The sequence below is a fragment of the Cupressus sempervirens genome, chromosome 10, assembly GCF_028749045.1.
Source record: "Cupressus sempervirens isolate cs-2001-9-10 chromosome 10, ASM2874904v1, whole genome shotgun sequence".
Taxonomy (NCBI): Eukaryota; Viridiplantae; Streptophyta; class Pinopsida; order Cupressales; family Cupressaceae; genus Cupressus; species Cupressus sempervirens.
The window spans coordinates 581,755,593-581,778,523 of NC_143127.1; the positions used below are offsets into that span (position 1 = coordinate 581,755,593).

The 22,931-nt window shown below is 32.4% G+C and overlaps 1 pseudogene; it reads left to right on the forward strand.

The window, feature by feature from the left end:
- Positions 1-1,241: 1,241 nt before the first annotated feature.
- Positions 1,242-22,508, forward strand: LOC149535207 (BTB/POZ domain-containing protein At5g48800-like; annotated as a pseudogene).
- Positions 22,509-22,931: the final 423 nt, after the last annotated feature.

Below are 22,931 nucleotides of genomic sequence, written 5' to 3' on the forward strand. Positions count from 1 at the left end.
CACTAAGAAAGATTGACACCTACTATGTCCCTGACTCCATGAAGAAGTGGTGGAGGTATGTTCTGAGAGCTGTTATCGAGTACATCATGTTGGACCCTAGGTTTGATAGAGCTTGTACCCACCACTTTGTTATATTGAATCATTTCTAGCATAATGCTAATATTTCCTTTCCATATTATCTATTAACCTCTATGAGAAAGGTGGTGGATAGCTTAAAAAAGAAGCCCATCGCAAACCCAGCTCTACACGAGGGGCTATTGCTACTTATCCATGAGCACTTCAAGGCTCAGACTATAAGCATCACTCCCCCTCAAGCAAAGAATGTGGAGTCTAGTAGTTCTAGTTACTCCTCTAACTTGGATGAAATTTAGAGCCTTAGCTCTAAGGAAGGAGGGATTTCTTCTTTGGGGAAATTAGCGACTCACCAAGCTAAAAAATTGCCCTCCCCCATAACCCCTAGTAGAAAAAGTCCTAGGGATTTTGGGTAGAAGCCTCCCGAGAAGGATGAGGAGGGAGATAGTGATGATGAGGAGGAGTCAGAGTCTGAGGAGGTGGTTAAGGAGGAGGAAATTAAGGATGAAAGTGGACAGAAGAAATGCAAGAAGGAGAGTTTGGAGGAAGTGTGCTCTCAGTTTGAGGAGGCGTCTATGCTGCCCCTATCTCCCGTCCACCTCCAAGCCCAACCTAAGGAGAAGAAAGAGGAGAATGCAGGGTATGCAGAAGGGGAAGTATAGGTCAATGATAGGAGGAAAGCTTGGATAAACTTTAATGTCAAGACTTCAAAGATGGGCATCTTCAAGGAGGCTATGAATCCCCAAATCCTCATGGAAAATCAAGAAGAATTATGGCTGGAAGAACTCATTAACCTAGTAATAGTGGCTATTTTGGATAGAGCTAGGGAGATAGGGATGAACCTTTTGAATAATGCTCATAACAGTATGATTGAAAATTTTAGATCAATCAAATAGCTTTTCCATGACTTAGAGGAGGTCAAAGAATAGGTGAGATATATTGAGGCAACAAGGAATGGGATGGATGCTAACAAGAGGATGGATTCAACTGACAAGCTTAGTCTGGTAGAAAGAAAGATAGACAACCTAGAGAACTATAATCACAACCTTGTGAATCAGATGTTCTCTTTGTTAAGCTCCATTAACAACAACAACATCTCTCTTACAGGCTAGATCAAAGACATAGAAATGTAGGATGATGAGAAAGGAAAAGACAGGGATGAAGCCAAAATGGAGGATGACTCTACAAAGGACAACACCATTCTTGATCAGGACCAGGGGGACCAAAAGGTGCAAGAGGTTGAAGAAGAGGAGAATCAGTTTGCCTTTGAGGCTACTCAGGTTATGCAAGAGCTGGAGTGAAAGAGCGAGGAATAACTCTCACCTATTCTTTTGTTTTTCTTTGTCTTTTGGCTTTTGTTCTAGCTTTAGGTCGTGGCATTACTTGTCTTTTTTCCTGGTCTTTTCTCAGAACTCTAATTTTTGGCTAGGCTTTATGCTTATTATCGACCTCTAAACTTATACTTTGTTTGTTGGGCTTTCACACTTATTATCAACCTTTTACGTTTTAACTATTGGGTTTTAGGATCCCTGTAAAACCTGTTTATCTAATAAAAAACTATGATAATTATCTTCCTAGTTGTAGCAATCTTGAGTCTACTTTTCAAGATAGGTTGTCATTCAAGAAGAAAGCTACAAATTCAAAAGGAAAACAATTTGAAAGTGATGAGGAAGACAGTTTTGATAGTGATATTGAATTTGTTGAATCCCTACTTGAAATAAGATATCCCAAAGGAAAAGGAAAGTATAAAGGTAAAATTCCTCTAATCTATTTTTCTTGTGAAGAATTTGGTCACATTGTTGCAAGGTGTCCAAACAAAAAAATACAATGATGAAAAGAAGAATAATAAGTACAAAGAAAAGCCAATCATCTAGCTAAAGCCAGTGCTGCTAGGTTCACTGTTAAGTTGGCCTTGGCCTCGGGGATTGAGCAGCTGTGGCTTGAAGGTGACTCCTTAAATATAATAAATTGCATTTTAGGAGTCACAAAACCCTCCTAGACCATTGAAAGCATTATTGAGGACCTAAAATTAGACTTAAGGAAATTTAAAAACTACCACATCAGCCACTTTTATCGTGAAGCAAACATGGTCATTGATTGGTTCACTAATGAAGCAGTTGCTAGCAACTCGGTGATGACGTGGGGAAGCAACAATGACTTTTCAATAGCGGCGATTGAGCTAATCCGAAAGGAGAAAATCCATGGCACCAACATAACATCCTTTTAATGATGATAGGATTTGAAAAATTGTACTTCAAAAAGGAAATTGTTTGGAGTTATGCAAAACCCCCTCCACTCCATAATCACATGTATGAAAGACACAAGTTGAAGGAAGCTATAAATAAACCCATAAACATGCGCAAAATTATTTTTGCTCTTAGTTCCTTTTGCTCCTCTGAACTCGGCAATACTGCTAGTGGTTTAGTGTTAGTTGAGCCAAAAACTGCAATGGTGGGTGAAAGGATCAGAAGAGAGCCATGGGGCGAAGCAGAGAGATGGAAAGAGAAGAGGAAGGTCTATAGAAAGGTCCAGAAGGGAGGTATAACCAAATTCATAGAGAAGCTTCATGGATTTGATGCGGAGGTTGTTAAAGCTATGGTTGATTCCTGGCAAAATGGCAAGGTCAAAATTGATGGTGTTTCCCACCAAATCACTAAGGGTCTTATTACGGAGGTGACTAGCTTTTCTCAGGATGGCTTGAACTTCTATAGGGACAAGAAAATGTTTGCCAATGTTCTCAACGACTTTTTCAAGGATGGTAAGGAGAAAAGAAAATTGGTCAAGATTGACATCTACTATGACATTGATTCCATCAAAAAGTTTTGGAGGTATGTTCTCAGGATTATCATTGAATATGTCACTCTTGACCCTAGGTTTGATAGAATCAGGACTCGTCATTTTATTTTGTTAAATAATTTTAGACACAAAGTGAAAATTTCTTTTCCTTTTTACATTTTCACCTCCATGGCCAAGAATATAGAGGGGTTTAAGAAATGCCCTGTCAAAAATCTTGCCCTCCATGAGGGTCACCTACTTCTGATTTATGAGTTCTTGAAAACCCAAACTAGAGGTAAAACCATTAGGGATTTGGGTAATGCCTTGGAGGACACTACCAGTTTTGATTCTGGGGATGAGCTTGTAGTGAAATTAGAGAAAATTGACACCTCGAGCAAAGCTATCCCTATTACCTGTGATCCCCGTATCCCTAGTAGGAAGAGCCCTAGATGTCTTCCCCCTATCCCCCCCTCTCCTCATCCTAAGGAGGTGAAAGATGCCAGTGATGATGATGTGGAGTTTGATACAAAGCTTGAGGAGGAGGATTCAAAGATGAGGAAGGAAAGTGAGATGGAAGAAGATAAGGGGAGAGAAAATGACAAGGAGATGGTGACCCCTATGGACCCCAAGGTTAACCCCAAGAAAAGAAAAGTGAACCAGGCCCTACCCTAGGATCATCCTAGTGGCCCTGTTGATGTGCCCTCTAGCCCCACCCTACCCAATTCGCCTCAAGAGGTTCTCATTTTTCCCCTGGAGGAGATGATTGAAATCATGGTTGAAAAAGGGTGGGAGGTAATTAGAGAGAACAAGAGGAGGGCCTGGAGGAACTTCTATGGGGACAAGGTTAGTTTTGGTATTGTTAGAGAACCTGCTAAAATCTAAGTGCTAGAGGACCTTAACAAAAGTACCCACTACGAAGAGATCATTGACCTGACTATTTTGGTTGTCTCTCACAATGTGTGAGAAACTAGCTTCAACTTCCTGAACAATGCAAAGAATATCCTGATTGACAACTTTTGTTCCATCAAGTGGCTTTTTTAGGAAATTGAGGCTCTAAAGGATAGGAGCAAGCAGCCCAACAACCAAGATTCTGACAAGGACAAGGAAGCCAAAGGAAGCAAGGACCAGGTGGGTAGCTAGGAGAAAGATAGAGGCCAAGTCTCCAGAGACCATCAGGATGACAGACTCAACCAACTTGAGAAGAAGGTCCAAAGGTTAGATTCTATCCACCAGATAATCACCAAACAGATAGTGGACACCCCTCACACCTTGAATGAGAATATTGTCTATCTGGGGGACTATTTGACTACAACTGGCCTTGAAAGGGATGCGAAGTATAACACAGAGCAAGGATTCAACCGAGATGAATTTCAGAAAGAGGCCAGTGACCAAGTGAATCAGGGGAACTAGATGAACACTTCTACCAAGATTTAGGAGGGCGCAGCTAGTCAGAAGGACAATGATGCTGCAAAAACCCTACAGGCCATGGACACAGATGGCCACTAGCCTATTTTCCTAGCTTTTCTTTTCTATCTCTGGCCTTTGTACTTTGGCTTCAGGCCTTCTTTTGTCTCTGACCTTTTGTGGCAATTTTTTGTTTTAGTTTGTTTCATCTTGCTCTTTTTGCTATAAAAATTTGGGTTTTAGGATCCCTGTAAAACTTGTTTTACCTAATAAGAAACAAGTACAAAGAAAAGAAGGATTTCAAAAACTACAAGGACTACAAGGATAGAGGTAAGAAGTTTTGTTTTATGGCTAAAGATTTAGGTAGTAGTGATGATAATGAAATGGTTTATATTGTTGTAAAACATGAATATGATGATGAAGAAGATAAAATGGCACTCATCTCTCATGTAAGCAAAAATGATACATGGATTATTGATAGTAGTTGTTCTCATCATATGACTAGTGATAAAACAAGGTTTGAACATATGGAACACTGTGATGGTGGAAGTGTAAGATTTGGAAATAATGAACCATGATGCATAAAAGGAAAAGGTTGTATCTGATAATGTTTATTGGGTTGAAGGACCAAAGCATAATCTACTAAGTGTGGCACATTTGAATAAAATTAGATTCAAGGTAGAATTCATGAATGGGAAGGCCAAGCTACTAGATGGAAAAGGAAATCTAGTTGGGTTTGGTAATCAAACAAAAGGTAACCTATTCTACCTAGATCTTAGTGAAAGTTCATGTTTAATTGCTCAAGTAGAAGGAAGTTGGTTATAGCATAAAAGGTTGTGTCATGTGAAATTTGACAACTTGATCAATATAAGAAAAAACAAAAGAGTGAGAGTTATTTCTAGTTTGAGGAAACCTAAAATGGCCTATGCAAAAATTATCAAATTGGTAATATGGGAAAGACAGGTTTCAAGAGAAAGAACTATCATTCTAAAGAAGTCTTGGAGCTACTTCATACATACTTTTGTGGACCTATTGGAATAGAAATCTATAGTGGAGATACATATTTTATTTTATTTGTTGATAATTATTTTAGAATGATGATTTTTATGTATCTAAAAGATAAGTCTGAAGCTTTTCAAAAGTTTAAGTGGTATCTAGCTAGAATTGAGAAAGAAATAGGAAAGAAACTAAAGTGTTTGAGGTTAGATAGAGGAGGTGAATTCATTTTTAATGAATTCAATGAATTCTGTATTGAGAAAGGAATCAAAAGACAAATATTAGCCCCTAGTATACCACAATAGAATGGTATAGAAGAAAGAAGGAAGAGATCAATCATGGATTGTGCAAGAACCTTGATGATAGAAAAGAATGTTGCAATCAAATACTAGAATTAATCAACACTATAGTTCATACTCTAAACATAGTATAGTTGAAGAAATATCAAATTAGACTCCTTATGAACTATGGTATGGCTACAAGCCTAATGTAAGTTATTTAAAGTAGTTGGTAGCAAATGTTACATCTTGAAGGAGACTAGGAAAAACAAATTTGATGTTAAGAGTGATGAAGGCATATTCCTAGGATACTCCAACAGAAGTAAAGCATACAAATGTTTGAATATATAATCATATGATCATAGAAAGTGCACACGTGAAGATTGATTAGTTTGCAAAAAAGAGTGAAGAGTGTAGCAAGGAACCTGAAGATTACATACAGTTTATTTTGTTGGAAATATAAGAGGAGTAACTGAGAGGGGAGGTGTGAATTAGTTACCACAAAAATAAATCCCAAATCCCTTAAATTTCAATAAAAAATAAACTCTAAAAATTGAATACTTTTGATGCTCAACAAACAAAGAAATGTTGCAACTCGATAAATTCTATAATTACTCAGTAAAAATTTAGTAAGCAAATATTAAGATGTTATTTGTGATTACCATTACTTTAACTTAGTTGAAAAAACATAAAACAAAATAGCATGAACACATTTGACACTAGGATTTAACGTGGAAACCCAATTTGGGAAAAACTACCAATTGCAACTAGTTACTATTTTCACTCTTCTAAAGTGAACCCTATTAGGAGACAAAACTATTAAAGGCTACAAAACACACTATTATGTGTGACCCTGATAGAGGATATAATCATCCTATTAGGAGTGGGCTTGTTAAAGGTCTTTATACAATTCAATAGAACTGCCACCTTATTAGAGGATTTACATCTAGCTGTTAAGCCAACTCTATTAAGAGATTTAGATCATAGCTACAGTGATTAGAGAGTAACAATGAGATGATCTAATTTTTGATGCAATTGAATTACTGATTACAAATCTCTATTCTGGCTTGTATACTTGATCCTTTTTTATTGAATATGTCTTTTTAGCTCCACAAGGATATTCTACTTATCCTTCTAATTTGCTTCCTCTTTCCATCATTAAATCTTCAATACATTCTCATCTAATTTTTTTCACATTTTAACCCATAACTTGACCTAATAATTATATCATTCATATTTTTAAGTCAATTAAAATACAACTTAGAATAACTTATATTCATCTTCTTAGTCAGCTAGAACCATTAGATAAATAAATTAAACTCAATATGCCAAAACAAGAAAATCTTTCGTTAGTTGACCCTACTTGGTATACATTAAGACATAAATTATTTTCCTATGTTAACCAAGTGAACTTGGTTAACACTGCATATTCACATAGTTCCTTTGGTAACCATGTGAGGTTAGTTAACACTAGTTCCATCCAACATTTCCTTCATTTAGCAAGTGAGCTTGGTTAAAACTGATCTTCTACATGCTTTCCTTTGCCTCCCGAGTGAACTTTGTAGACACTATCTTCTGAACTAGGCAAACATAGGAATGCTCGGTAGACATAAAAAACTGCCTTCACTACCTGAGTGAGCTTAGAATACACTAACTGATAGTGATATGACATTTTGTGTAACATCAAAGACAATACAAAATTAATCAATTGTGTTCAACAGTCTCGCTCTTGGGCATTGATGGCAACACAACATATCATAACACAATAAAATTTTGGAACAATAATAAAATGAGGAACAAATCCTTTGTTTTATTCTAATTCTCATCCATGAGAACTCCCTCTGTTAGTCAAATGAACTTCTCCCTCTTACAAAAAACTTTCTATGAGTTATGACAATAAAATTCTCCCTCTTTGACAACACATACCAAACACAATAACTCTGTAAATGTCAATGTACCTTAAGTACTAATTTATTTGCAATATGCCCTTGTCAATACTGTACCAATTGATTGATCTTCAACATACTCTGGTTGATGCATCATTGAACTTCATTTAGTAAGCTTCAGATAGGGGAATGACCCCTAGCTTACCACTTAGATATAAAAATGCATCCTTAAGTAATGGCTTAGTCAATATGTTTGCATTTCTTTTTATTTTTTGTTTACATATTCCAATCTAACTTCTTTATCTTTCACCAATTCTCTTAAGAAGTGATATTTTATAGCAATTTCCTTTGTTTTGGTATGCATCACTAGATTCTTTGATATATTGATTGCACTAGTGTTATCACAGTATATGACTACTAGATCTTTGATCTCTATCTTCATTCCTTCCAATAATTGTTTGAACCAAACAATGTTAGAGCAATTAACTACTATTGCCACATATTTTTCCTCTTCTATGGATTGAGAGATAAAATTTTGTTTCTTGCTTGTCCAAGACACTAGTCTTTTACCAAGAAAGAATGCTCCACCAATAGTGTTTTTTGTGTCATCAAGACTTCCTACCCGATCAACATTATTGAATATCTTTAAGTCTAAATTGCCTCCTATTTTTTACCATAAGCCATATTCTTTAGTACCTTTTAGATATCTCATGAGTCTCTTGATTGCCATCATGTGATTTTCTTTGGGATTTTCTAAGAATCTTACCACCATACCAAATTCTAATGCAATATCAGACCTTGTATGTACTACATACTGCAATTTTCCAATCATTGATCTATATGTGGTTTGATCTACCTCTTTGGAATCATCATTTTTGGAAAGCTTATGTCTAGTAGATATAGGGCTTCTAACTAGTCTTGAATCTTCCATTCCAAATTTCTTTAGTATCTCCTTGATATACTTAGATTGAGTAATGTAGATACCATCTTTCTTCTACTGAATATGTAATTCAACAAATAATTTTTTCTCCCCAAACATAGACATCTCAAATTCCTTACTCATTTCTTTTGAAAATGCTTTGTACAAGTCATCATTTCCTATGAATAATGCGTCATCAAAAAATATTTCTGCCAACACAATCTTCTTGTCTGGTCCTTCCTTGATATATAGACTACTATAATCATTTGTTCTTTGAAAATCAATTTGTACCAAGTAATTATGAAGTCTTTCATACCAAAGTTCTAGGAGCTTGCTTGAGACCATATAATGCCTTGTGTAATTTATAGACCATGTCCCTTTTTCTAGGATCTACAACACCTTCTAGTTGTTCAATGTAGTCTTCTTCATCAAGAATTCCATTCAAGAATGCAAATTTAACATCCATTTGATAAACTTTAAATCATCTATGTGTTGCATATGCTAGTAAAGTTCTAACACCTTCTAATCTTGTAATAGGAGCAAAAGTTTCACCATAACCAATAGCTTCTTCTTGAGAATATCCTTTACATACCAATCTTGCTTTATTTCTGGATACTTCTCCATCTTTATTTAGCTTGTTTTTTTGGGAACCCACTTTGTACCAATTACATTTTTATCCTTGGGTCTGGGAACAAGAGTCCAAGATTTTTTCTTCTCTATTTTTTCTATTTCTTCATTCATTTCTTCAAGCTAACTTTCATTATCTAATGCATCTTTAATATTTCTTGATTCAAATTCAGCAAGTAAACATGTACCTTTTAATTTGCTTATTTTCATTGTTCCATGTGATTTGTCTCCAATGATCTGATTAGGTGCATGATGCCTTTTGACATATCTTGCTAACATAGTTTTTTTGGGTTTACTAATTTTATTATGAGCTTCATTTTCAAGCTCGAGTCCCACTATCTATGACTTGGGTGCATCAAACTCTATTTTCTCTTGAAGTAGCTCAGTAGCCTCTAACTACAACTCGATTTTTTTAGACTATGACTTGGGTTGCACTATCTACAACTTAGTAACTATTGGAGATTTTGGGGACTTGGAAGGTGAAGCTTCCTTTCTTTTAGATAGGTATGGTAGGGTATCAAGTTCATAGTAAACAAATCTTTTGTAATCATTAGGCTCTTTGTTGCTTTCTTCTTCACTTTTTTCTGCAAACTCATAAATTCTCACATGTGCACTTTCTATGATTTTATGAGTAGACAAATTCAAAAATTTGTATTTTTTACTTTTGTAGGAGTATCCTAGAAATATGCCTTCATCACCTTTGACATCAAATTTTCCTTTTCTAGATTCTTTCAGGATATAACATTTGCTACCAAATACTTTCAAGTAACTTATATTAGGTTTGTAGCCATACCATAGTTCACAAGGAGTTTGATTTGAGTCTTTCTTCAACTATACTCTATTCAAGGTATGAACTATAGTGCTGATAGCTTCTTTCTAGTATTTGGTTGCAATATTATTTTCAATCATTAATGTTCATGCACAATCCATGATGGATCTATTTCTTCTTTCAGCTATACCATAATGTTGAGGTGTACTAGGGGCTGCTACTTGTCTCTTAATCCCTCTTTCAATGCAGAAATCATTGAATTCATTGGAGATGAATTCACCACCTCTATCTGATCTTAAAAATTTCAATTTCTTTATAGTTTCTTTTTCTACTCTTGCTAGATATCACTTGAACTTTTGAAAAACTTTATATTTTTCTTTTAGATACATTACAGTCATCATTGTAGAATAATCATCAACAAAAAGAATAAACAAATTATCTCCACTGTAACTCTCTATTCTAATATATTCACATAAGTCTGTATGCACAAGCTCTGAGACTTCTTCTGAATGATAGTTCTTTCTTTTGAAACTAGTCTTTCCCATCTTACCAATTTGATAATTCTTGCATAGACTCATATTAGATTTCTTCAAACTAGGAATACCTCTTACCTTTTTATGTTTTCTTATCTTAACCAGATTATCAAAATTTACATGACATAATATTTTGTGTCATAAGCAACTTTCTTCTACTTGAACAATAAAACATGAACTTTCACTAAGATAAAGATAAAATAGATTTCCTTTACCATTCAATAGTTTGGCCTTTCCATCCATGAATTCTACCTTGAATCCAATGTTATTCAACTATGTCACACTTAGTAGATTATACTTTAGTCCTTCAACACAAGAAGAATTATCACATACAAGTTCTTTAGTCAAAGAAATACATCCTTTTCCTTTTATGTTATAAGGTTCATTGTTTCCAAATCTTACACTACCACCATCATAATATTCCATGTGCTAAAAATTTTTTTTGTCTCCAATCATATGATGTGAACACCCATTGTCAATAATCCATGTATAATTTTTTCTAACATGAGAGATAAGTGCCATCTTATCTCCTTCATTATTAGACTCATATTTTACAACAATATATATCATTTCATCTTCACTGTAATCAAAATCTTTAGCCATAAAATAAGATTTCCTACTTTCTTCATTGTAGTTTTTGTAGTTCTTGAAATCCTTCTTTCCTTTGTTCTTATTTCTTTTCTTTTCATCTTTGTTTTCTTTGTTTGAACACCTTGCAACAATGTAACCAACTTCTTCACAAGAAAAATAGATCAGAGGAACCTTACCTTTATACTTTCATCTTCCTTTGGAATACTTTCTTGCAAGTAGGGCTTCAACAAATTCAAGATCACTATTTGAACTTTCTTCTATTTCTTCTTCTTTACTTCCTGATTGATTGGATTTTGATTTATTACTCTCTTTTTTGAGTGATAATTTAGCTTCAAATATAAATGCAATACCTATTGCACTAGGAACATAGTTATCAAAGCTATCTAACTCAAAAGCTATCAATATTTCAACTAGAACATCCAAAGATATTTTATTATTTAGATCACATCTCATCTTTTGAATAGAAAAAATTCAAATTGAATAAATAGGAAGAAGAGTTATAAGTACCTTGCTTACAACTACTTTGTCTTCAATGTCTCTTCCATATGCTTTGAATATTCTTTCCACATATTTTGCAATGTTCTCATCTTCTCTCATTTTTATTTGATCAAAATGACCTCAAGGAATTTTAGTCTTCTGTATTCTTGTATTCTCATCTCCTCCATAAATGTCCTTCAATTTAATCCATATTTCATGAGTAGTTTTGCAATATTTTACTTCATCAAATTTAGCATAACTGAGAGTAGATGTAGTATCAATCATCATGATATTATGATTCTTCTTTTTAGAAATATCTTCAACTACTAATGTTCTATTGGGAGTCTTATATTTAGCATCAAGATATTTACAACCTAAATCACTTATAGTTGTCAAATTTAACCTCATTAGTCCTTGCCATGCTGAAAAATTGTCTCTATTTAGCTTGGGAATCTCTCTTTTGTAAGACATCCTGATCTTTAGCTTAGGTTCTTGAAACCTTCTCTGCAAGCACCAAAAGCTTTGATACCAATTTTTGGAAATATAAGAGGATTAACTAAGAGGGGAGTGGTGAATTAGTTACCAAAAAAATAAATCTTAGATCATTTAGATGTCAGTACTAAATAAACTCTAAAAACTAAATAATGTTGATGCTCGGCAAAAAAAGAAATGTTGTAACTCGATAAATACTATAATTTCTCAATAAACATTTAGCATGAAAATCTTAAGATGTTATCTATGATTACCATTACTTTAATTTAGTTGCAAACACATAAAATAAAATAGCATGAACACATTTAACACCAGGATTTAATGTGGAAATCCAATTTGAGAAAAAACACCAATTGCAACTAGTTACTATTTTCACTCTTCTGAAGTGAGGCATATTAAGAGCCAACCTTGTTAAAGGTTACAAAACACACTGTTAGGTGTGATCCTATTAGAGGATTTAATCACCCTATTAGGAGTGGCCTTGTCAAAGGTCTTTAGTCAATTCAATAGAACTGCCACCTTGTTAGAAGATTTACAACTAGTTGTTAAGCCAACTTTGTTAAGAGATTTAGATCACTACTACAATGGTTAGAGAATAATAATGAGATGACTTGATTTTTGATGCAACTAAACTATTGATTATAGATCTCTATTCTAGCTTATATACTTGATCCTTTCTAATCGAATATATCTTGTCAACTCCACAAATATATTCTGCTTATGCTTCTAATTCACTTCCTCTTTCCATCATTAAATCTTCAATACATTCAAAACTTTTTTTTTCACATTTTAACCCATAACTTGACCTAATACTTATATCATTCATATTGTCAAGTTAGCTAAAATATAACTTAGAATAACTTATATTCATCTTCTTAAGTAGCTAGAACCAATAGATAAATCAATTAAACTTAACATGCTAAAATAAGAAAATCCTTCATTAGCCAACCCTACTCGGTAGACATTAACACAAAATAATTTCCCTATGTTAACCAAGTGAACTTGGTTAACTTTGCATATTCACAAAGTTCCTTTGGTAACTGAGTGAGCTTGGTTAACACTCATCTTCTGCACACTTTCCTTTGTCTCACAAATGAACTTGGTAGTTACTATCTTCTGAACTAGGCAAATATAGGAACACTTGGTAGGCATAGAAAACTATCTTTACTTCTTGAGTGAGCTTGGCATACACTAACTAATAATGATATGACATTTTGTGTAACATCATAGAAAATACACAATTAATCAATTGTATTCAACATAGTTACTTTGAACTTGATACATTTCCTACTTTAATTGGAAGTCAGTAGACTTCACCTCCTAAGTCCCCAAAATCTCTAGAAGCACCCAAGTTGTAGCCAATACAACCCAAGTCATAGTTTAGAGGACCTGAGTTGCAGTTAGAAGCTACAAAGTTGTAGTCAATGTAACTTAAGCCTAAATCTAAAGGACCCGAGTCATAGATAGTGGGACCCAAACATGATGTAGAAGATCATGGTGAGGCAAGTGGAACAAGTTATAAATCCAAGTACTTGTATTACTAAGATATTTTAGAAGGCACCATGCACCTAAGAAAATCATTGGAGACAAGTCAGATGGCACAATGATAAGGACCAAATTGTAAGGTACATGTTTTCTTACTAAATTTGAACCAAGAATAGTTAAAGATTTTTTGGATAATGAAATTTGGATTGAAGCAATGAATGAAGAGATAGAAAAAAATGAAAGGAATAAGACTTGGAATCTTGTTTGTAAACCCAAGTATAAGAATATAATTGGCACTAAGTGGGTTTTTAGAAATAAGATGAATGAAGATGGAGAAATTTGAAAAAATAAAGCAAAGTTAGTATGCAAAGGTTATTCTCAAGAGGAAGGTATTGATTATGGTGAAAAATTTTCTCCTATTGCAAAATTAGAAGGTGTTAGGACCTTACTTTCTTATGCTACACATAAAGAATTTAAATTGTATCAGATGGATGTGAAATCTACATTCTTGAATGGAAATCTAGAAGAGGAAGTCTACATAGAACAACTTTAAGGTTTTATAGATCCAAGAAAAATGGATATGGTTTGTAAACTACAAAAGCATTCTATGGTCTGAAATAAGATCCTAGAGCTTGGTATGAAGGACTTCATAATTATCTCATGAAGCTTGGTTTTCAAAGGACAAATGATAACAACAACATATACATCAAAGGAGCAAACAAAAAGATTGTGTTGACAGAAATATTTGTGGATGATACATCATTCACTGGAAATGATGATTTGTGCAAATCCTTTTTAGAAGAAATGAGTAAGGAATCTGAGATGCCAATGTTTGGAGAAATCAAATTCTTTGTTGACTTGTAGATTCAACATAAGAAAGATGTTATCTACATTACTCAATCCAAGGAGACACTAAAGAAGTTTAGAATGAAGGATTCAAGACCAATTGGAACACCTATAAGATTTTGTAAAATAATGATTCCAAGGAGGTGGATTAGACCACATACAGATCCATGATTGGAAAATTGTAGTCTGTAATACATACTAGGCCTAATATTTCTCTTGTAGTTGGTATGGTGGGAAGATTTTCAACTAATCCTAAAGAAAATCATAGGATGGCAACAAATAGTATCATGAGGTATCTAAAGGGAACTAAAGACTATGGATTATGGTACAAGAAAGGAGGAAACTTAGATTTGAAAGCATTTACTAATGCAAATTGGGTAAGAAGTGTTGATGATAAGAAGAGCACCAGTCATGGAGATTATTTCTTGGTAAGAGACTAGTGTCCTAGACAAGTAAGAAGAAAAATTATATTTATCAGTCTATAGAAGAAGTAGAGTATGTTGTAATAGTAGTTAATTGTTCCAATGTTGTTTGGTTCAAACAATTGTTGGTAGGTATGAAGGTAGAAATCAAAGATCCAGTGATTATCTTTTGTGATAACACAAGTGCATTTATTATATCAAAGAATCCTATGATGCATACCAAGACCAAGCACATTGCAATATAATATCGTTTTCTAAGAGAATTGGTGCAAGACAAAGAGGTGAAATTGGAATATGTGAATACTAAAAAACAAATTGTAGACATATTAACCATGCCATTACCTAAGGATGCTTTTTTGTATCTAAGAGGTAAGCTAGGGGTTATTCCCCTATCTAAAGCTCACTACATGAAGTTTAGCGATGCATCATCCAAATTGATGGAGTAATGAAAGGGTAGATTGCATATAAATTTGTACATTAGGTACATTGAAATTCACTGTATATTGTCTTTTGCATGAGATGTCAAAGAGGGAGGGTTATGTCATACATCCAAATTTTTTATGATAGAGTAAAAGTTTTCTGTCATATATCGGAGATATTTTTATATATGTCAAAGATGTCAAAGTGACAGATTATATTGTCAAAGAAAGAGAACTTGGTTTGATATCAAAGAGAGAGAGTTTGCTATCAGAAGAAGATGTTGAAGATAGAGTAAGAGTTTGTTGATATAGGGAGAAACTAAAATTGGAGGAAGAGGTTGATGTTAGAAGTAGTTCACACTGATAGAGGAAGTTCTCATGGAAGAGAATCAAAATAAAACTAAGTATTTTTCCTTAGTTTTATTTTGACTAAAATTTCATTTTATTATGACATGTTGTGTTTCGATCAATTCCAAAGAGGGAGATTATTGAAAACAATTGGTTAATTGTATATTGTCTTTGATGTTACACAAAATGTCATATCTTTACAATTTAGTGTATGCCAAGCTCACTCAAGTGATGAAGACAATTTCCTATGTCTGCCAAGCATTCTAGTATTTTCCAAGTTCAGAAGACAATGTCTACCAAGTTCACTCATGTGTTAAAGATAAGTTTGTAGAAGTTAAGTGTTAATAGAGCTCACTCAATTAAGAAAGGAAAGTTGGATGCAAGTAGTTTTAATTGAGCTCACTTGGTTACCAAAGGAAGTTGACAAAGACGCAATTTTTACTAAGTTCACTTGGTTAACAAAAGAGAATTATTTGAGTTAGTGTCTATTGAGAATGGTTGGATAACAAAGAATTTCCTTATTTTGGCATATTGAGTTTTATGGATTTGTTTATTAGTTCTATTTGATTGAGGAGATGAATATTAATTATTCTATGTTGTATTCAAGCTAAATTGGAAATGCATATGATGTATGTATAAGGTCAATTTGAGGATTGAATGTGTGAATATGTTGAAGATAAGAAGATGCTTAGAGGAAGTGAATAGGAAGGATAAGAAGAATATCCTTGTTGGGTGAAAAAGATTAATGTGATTAGGAAGGATCATGTGTTCAAGCCAAAATTGAGATTTGAAATTAGCAATCAGGTTGCATCATCAATCAAGTCATATCATTGTTACTCTCTAACCATTGTAGTAATGTATCAAATCTCTTTTAAAAGTTAGCTTAACAACTATTTGTAAATCCTCTAACAAGGTGGTATTTCTAAATTGAAGTATCTAAAGACCTATAACAAGGCCACTCCTAACAGGGTGATTAAATCCTCTAACAGGGCTCACTTCATAAGAGTATAAAACAATAACTAGTTGCAATTTTTTATTTTTCCCAAACTAGGTTTACATGTTAAATCTTGGTGTCACTTATGTTCATGCTATTTATTTTATATGTATGCAACTAAGTTAATTAAGGTTAATCATAGTAAAAATATTGAGTTCTTCATGTTCAGTATTTTCCAAGTAACAACTATTATTATAGTACTTTCTGAGTTACATCATATTGTTAGTGTTAACTGATTGTTTGTGTGTTAACCAAGTTTCAATAGTTTTAGGAGAGTTTATGTTTTTTATTGACATATAAGGATTTGGGATTTATTTATTTGGTAACTAATTCACTCCTCCCCTCTTAGTTACTCCTCTTATATTTCCAACAAATAAGTGGTCTTATATTTAAGTAGTTTTTGAATTTATACAATGAACAACCCCACACTAGAATACTTTTATATTTACACTATCTTATATATGTCTTATTCAATTTATAAATTTATATTATATGCATATATTTTTTATTTCAACAATGATAAAAAATCCTTTTTACTTCCTTTCTTTCAAATAATTTCTAAAACATATTATGCAATGCATATTATGTCTTAGTGATATACTCTTCAATGAAGGTACTTCCCAATTTTTATAATATTAATTTAGCTAATGTTTTTAATCACCAAAAGGATGGTTGTAAACACCTTAGCCTTAAAAACCATTTCACCATTGTGACATATCCCTAGAGGGATCCTTTGCCCTCAAATGCTCAAATTCCTCTCAGACGTATCCATATAAGGGCTCTTGTTGTCCAAGGTGACACTATCATATCTAGGAATTTTTGTGTCCAAATCTAAACATATCTTGGCGCCAAATCTATGTAGTCTACAGAACTAAATGGGTCAACAACATGATCTATAAGCTTTACCAAAAGGAGCCTCACATTCATAGCTTTGATGGCCAGCCTCAACTCCCATGCAACCCCTTCTCTGAGACTAATTTTTTAACATCCTCTTTGTTATAGTGTTGAGAAGCCTGATTCATCCCTCCAAATCTCTTTGCTCATGTGGATGAAAAAATCTAAATTCACATCCCTACATACACATTATATTGTAGGGAACTCTTGAACCAGTGAGAATAGGCTACTGACAAGAGCCTTGTTGATCGACCAGACTCATTAATGAAAAAAAAAAGCACGTGGTCATTCCCGTAATCAACGTGATCTAGGTCAAGTTGTTGTCACTAATTATATAGTGTGATATTATTATTTTTGAAGCCTATGGAATTAATAGATAGAGAAACCCATTACTTATGGTATGAAATCAAAAAAAAATTAGAGTAATATTTTGGTTTCATGTTTGTATAGTCTATCTTATAGTAACAAGTATGATTTGTTGTTTTTTTTCTTGAGCTAATTGTGTAGATCAACAACTTTTCATATTATATTTGATTTTGGGAAAAAACATATAGGATATTAGAAAAAATGGATCATTTTCAACAAATCTAGCTATGGCAAGTATATAGGGATTTAGAATCAACATAAATGGTGTGTTGTGATGCTTGCAAATGATGGGTTCACTATTTTTGTGATGGCACTAGGTTTGGTTCAATATCTTTACTTGTAACATGTTGTATCTATCTTTATGTATTTTTTATGCCAAGTTATATTAGTTATTGTTTAGCTCTTTAGTTCTTAAAGATTTGTAGACAATTCATTTGATTCATTTAGTTACAAGTCTAGAGCTATCATAGGAAAGTTATATAACCATTCTAAAGTCAAGGAAAAGGAAATGAACTGATGGTTCTCTTTGAAAATGAAGAAGGAAGCCCAACTACTTCCTAGTTTCAGATTGTGTAATATATCTAGTTATTACTTTCATATGTGTTTTTTTTTAGTGTTACAATTGATGGTATATGTAGTCTCTAATATGAGAGTTTATTTCTAATTTAGTTTCCAAATATAATACCAATTGAATTATAAATTATAATTGTTTAAAGAAAAGGTTTTGTAAGTAATTGTTTGGAAGTTGGAGCTTGTTATAATCTTTTAAATAATGGTCCCTATGTTACTAGGACTATTTAGAATCTAATTCATTCTTTCACTAGTTTGAATTCTAATTAAATTACAAACCATCACTGAATTCCAAGAAAACCCAAATTTAAACTTTCCAAGAATATTATAATTATCCTAGCTCATCTAGAAACTAATTAAAAGCCCTATAACTTGGCCAATGTTCATGATAAAATATGGTGTAAAAATAGATTTATTATGAAAAGGTACATATAAATAGTAAGAAAATTTATGATGAAGGCTTGAACCAACTTCTATGATGAAATAGCTTTAAAATGCATAAGGTAATGTGCAACATCTCATAATCTAAAGTTTCATAGTAATCTGCAAGGAAGTATCCAATCAATAATCACTAATTTTGCCTTTACAATGCCACTTTAAGGAAGAAAGCATAAAAATAGTGTAGTGAGGTATGCAAATAGAATTTCAAAATTTTCAAGTAATTAAGATTGGAGAAGCAATGATCACATCATTCTGTTATCCAAAGTTTTTTCCACCCTCATTTATGTTGGAAGAGTAACATCTTTAAGGAGAGCACAAGCATTTGATAATGCAACACAACCCAAGAATTGACAAGCTAAGTGTTGCAAATTTGATCTCAAATTTTTCAATTGTAGATAGAACCTTCATGTTAAATAAGCTCCATTAATTGAATTTCACTTTGATAGAGCTAATGATATTTTAATGTTTAAAGATGTTGGTTTGTCCAAGATACACCCTTCTACTTCAATATGTTCTATTGTTTGGTAGATATAGTTATAATATTCTAGCTATTATTTTGGGTGTTGTTTTTAATGCTTTTAATTAAATATTGCACATTCTCTATTATAATTTTTCTTTTATCTATACTAATCTTTTATGGATATTAATTTTCTTATTTTATTAACTTTTGAATAAAAATATGGTGATTTTTAAAATTTTTTATTGAAGATCTAAAAATATCTAATGTTTTTCCTTGCTTTTTCTTTAATTGGTCTGCTATCTATGTTGATAATTTATGAAAATGTCATATTTTTTCCTCTAGAATTTGTCATGTTATAGGTTTCAATATTTTATCAAGCTTCTCTTGAAATAATATTACATCAGGAACACCTTATTTCTTTGGATGCAAAGATTGCATCACAATACTCTAATAGTCATCAAGTACTCTTTAATTTATTTACTTTAATCAATTAAAATAATTTTTAGGTATGTTCTTTACGTAAGAATCTAGTCTAAGAATTTCCTTTTCTTAAGTTGGATTTAAAATATTTTTACATAGTTGTTTCCCTTGTTCTCATTATCTTGTAATATGAATTTTGATCTTAACTAAAAGATCCATATGCAACTTTTAAGAAATATAATGGATGCAATTGAAGTTGCTTTCTTTTCATTTTTATCAACTTTTTGGGTCACAATGTTTCATCTATAATCAGTACAAGGAAATGAACCAAGGATTGTAAGATGACCATAATAAAATCTTCAAAAAAAATCATCTTCTTCTTGAATAGAATCAACTCACCAAGATCCATCAACTAATCAAAACCTCCATCAAAAAATTCTATCCTCCATAACTAATCACATTCCCCCAACTTGACTGATTACACATGCTTCTTTGGTTGATTTCATATCTCTTCAAATCTTCCCTATGATACAAATAAAAACTCAATAAACTTGTAATGCCAACCTTCATGGTATATTAATAGTTCTTATGGTATTACCCAAACCCCTTAAGACTTACTAACTTTCCTCTCAAAAATTTACAACATCTATAAACTTTTCAATACATTGAACCACCAAATAGACCATCACATTCTCATGATTTTCTCATTATAACAAACTATTTAGTTAAACATTTTATTTGGATCTATCTTATAAATCATACCATAAAATATTTCTACATACAAAAAACTCTTAATACACTTAAATAAAAAAACTAATACAATCAATCAATCACCAACTATTTACCCCACCAAGTTAGATAACAACAATTTACTATCAACATGTGATAGTCATTTACTTCTATCTAGGATAGTCACCAAACAACATTAAAAAAAAAAATTAGTTAGCCTCCAATTACTTTTACATCTTCAATAATCTCCCTTACACATATTTAATCTACAAAATCCCTTTACAAAAAAATTGGTTTCATAAACTTACTCATATTTGAAAACACATTGTCCCCTTCATGATTGAGGCAACATTTGAACCATTTCTCTTATCTAATGTACATAGAACCCTATCCATTATGACCTGGAGGAGACAAGGAATAAATTACATAGTATTTCTAATCTCCTATTCAAAATTTGGAGCTATATACATGTTCAACATGGAAATTACATGTCAACTCTTAGTTTATTCATGTAAGAGTTTAAAACTAATTTCACCACAATATTGATATCTTACTCAAAACATGATGAAATTGAATGATTCAAAAACTAAAATTTGAATGATGTATTCATCCACATCCATTTTAAATAAGAATAATATATTAAGTTCATCACATGATAAAACATTTCTAACTGGACTACTTATCATGAAAAATAATGAAAAATTGTAGAAAAATATTTTCATTTATTGATCATATCACCATCCATTCAACCAAATCTGTATATTTTGTATTGTCAAGAATTTTTTAAATGTTTAGTCAGACCATTACCTAAATTAAATGACCAACTACCCTCCATAAACAACATTGGTTTCTTTTTAGACTATGTGTGGTTGTTGACAATTTTTAGTTGTCAAGTGGAGAACTTTAATTCTTTAATATAAGATTTTTGTGATATCCCTTTTATTAATTAAAATGATCTCACAAGTTCTTCTATGACATCAATTTTGAGATTACCACCACAAATGTGTCTAATTTTCATTGTATTTCTGAGCATCTTCAAATGATAGATGATTATATAGATGAAAATTTAATGGCTTGTAAATAAGTATATTTGAATGAATTTATGATTCAAAGCCTCAAAAAATATATAGAAGTTATACATAGTTGTGAGGATCTTCTTCCTCATGTAGAGGAAGGAAAAATTCTTAGAAGATGGAATTACTTTTAAAGCTTGTAGAGAACAAATCACATCAAGCTTGTCATAGTTAGACTATAGTAGTTTTGGTTGGTTGTAGAGAATTTTTCAGCAAATTTTTGCTCAAGATTAGTAGGAGGAAGATTTATTTGTGTTAAAAATTGACATGTATTTTAAATTTATATTATGCAAAGAGATCTAAAGCCGTAAAACATGAGAGCATTGGAGCATCCTTGATCCATTATTCTCACCATTTCTTGAAATACTGAGTAAGAAACAACTTAGATGGGATGCATCCAATATACCTAATTTTGTTGCCACCATAAATCATGAACAAAGAATACTTGTGGACTACCATGAGCCTTTTACCTAGGGATGTGAATACAGTGCCCATAACTTTTCTTCTTGGCTTTCTATGAATTTTTATAATTCTTGACACTAATGTTTCTTATAGGCTTGAGCCTGAGAGATGAATTGTGTTAAAGCTAGAAATAATAACTCTTGATGATCTTCTTATTCCATCCTTTTCCTACCTAGAGATACTTTTTTTTATGATAATAACATAATTCATCATATTCTAGTAAATTTGCTCCAACAAGATGAGAATCAAGATCCCATGGAATCTCACCTTGGCTATGATTCTGATGAACTTGGTGATTCTCCTTCTTAGAGGACAATCATAAAAGTTGAAAAAGTGATAGATAGCTACTTGAAATAAATAGACCCTAATCTAAACCTAAAGCTTTTAAAATTTATGGTTATTATAAAATTCATGTCAAACAATGCACATGTGGTTTGTTATGGGTTATATAGATCCATTGATATATACTTAAATGTAAAAATTTTGATTGGTAATATAATTTGCATGTTTTGAAAGCATGCACCATCACTTTCTTCACTGCATGTTCTACCTTTATTTTTATCTTAACAACTTTTCTTTAATTATGCACCTTTATATCAATTCTATTTTCATATACCTTTAGGAATTCTTATTTTGACTCTATTTTTTTGCTTGTCTTCTGAAGGCCCACTCTAGATTGACACAAATTGAATAGAAAAATATTTGCAAACATGGACAACCCTCATCCATTCAATTTCTTCTTTTCTTAGACAACATATAGTCTTCTTATTATCCAATGTTTGATACCTTGCAACCTTGTGAATTGTCTTCTTTTTTATCTCAATAGGTCCATTATCTAGCCATAATTTTGTATCATGGCTTCTTCATAGCACTTCCTTAATCCATTCAATCTTGAAATTTCTTAGAAAATATAGGGCATGAGTTAACCCTTTCATTTCAACAATTTGGAATTAATCCTTCAAAAGTCCTTCATCACATAATTTTTCATATGCCTCTCAAATCTCATAATCACCAACTTCTATAATTTACACATGTAAAAAATGCATACATCATGAATCATAATTAATTTAGGTGGTATCAATGATAACACACCCATTGAGTCACCTTAAATAGAAATCTCAGGACTAACATAAAATTTTGGTGGAGGACAAGTGTCATTCCTCACCAATTAAACATTACTTAC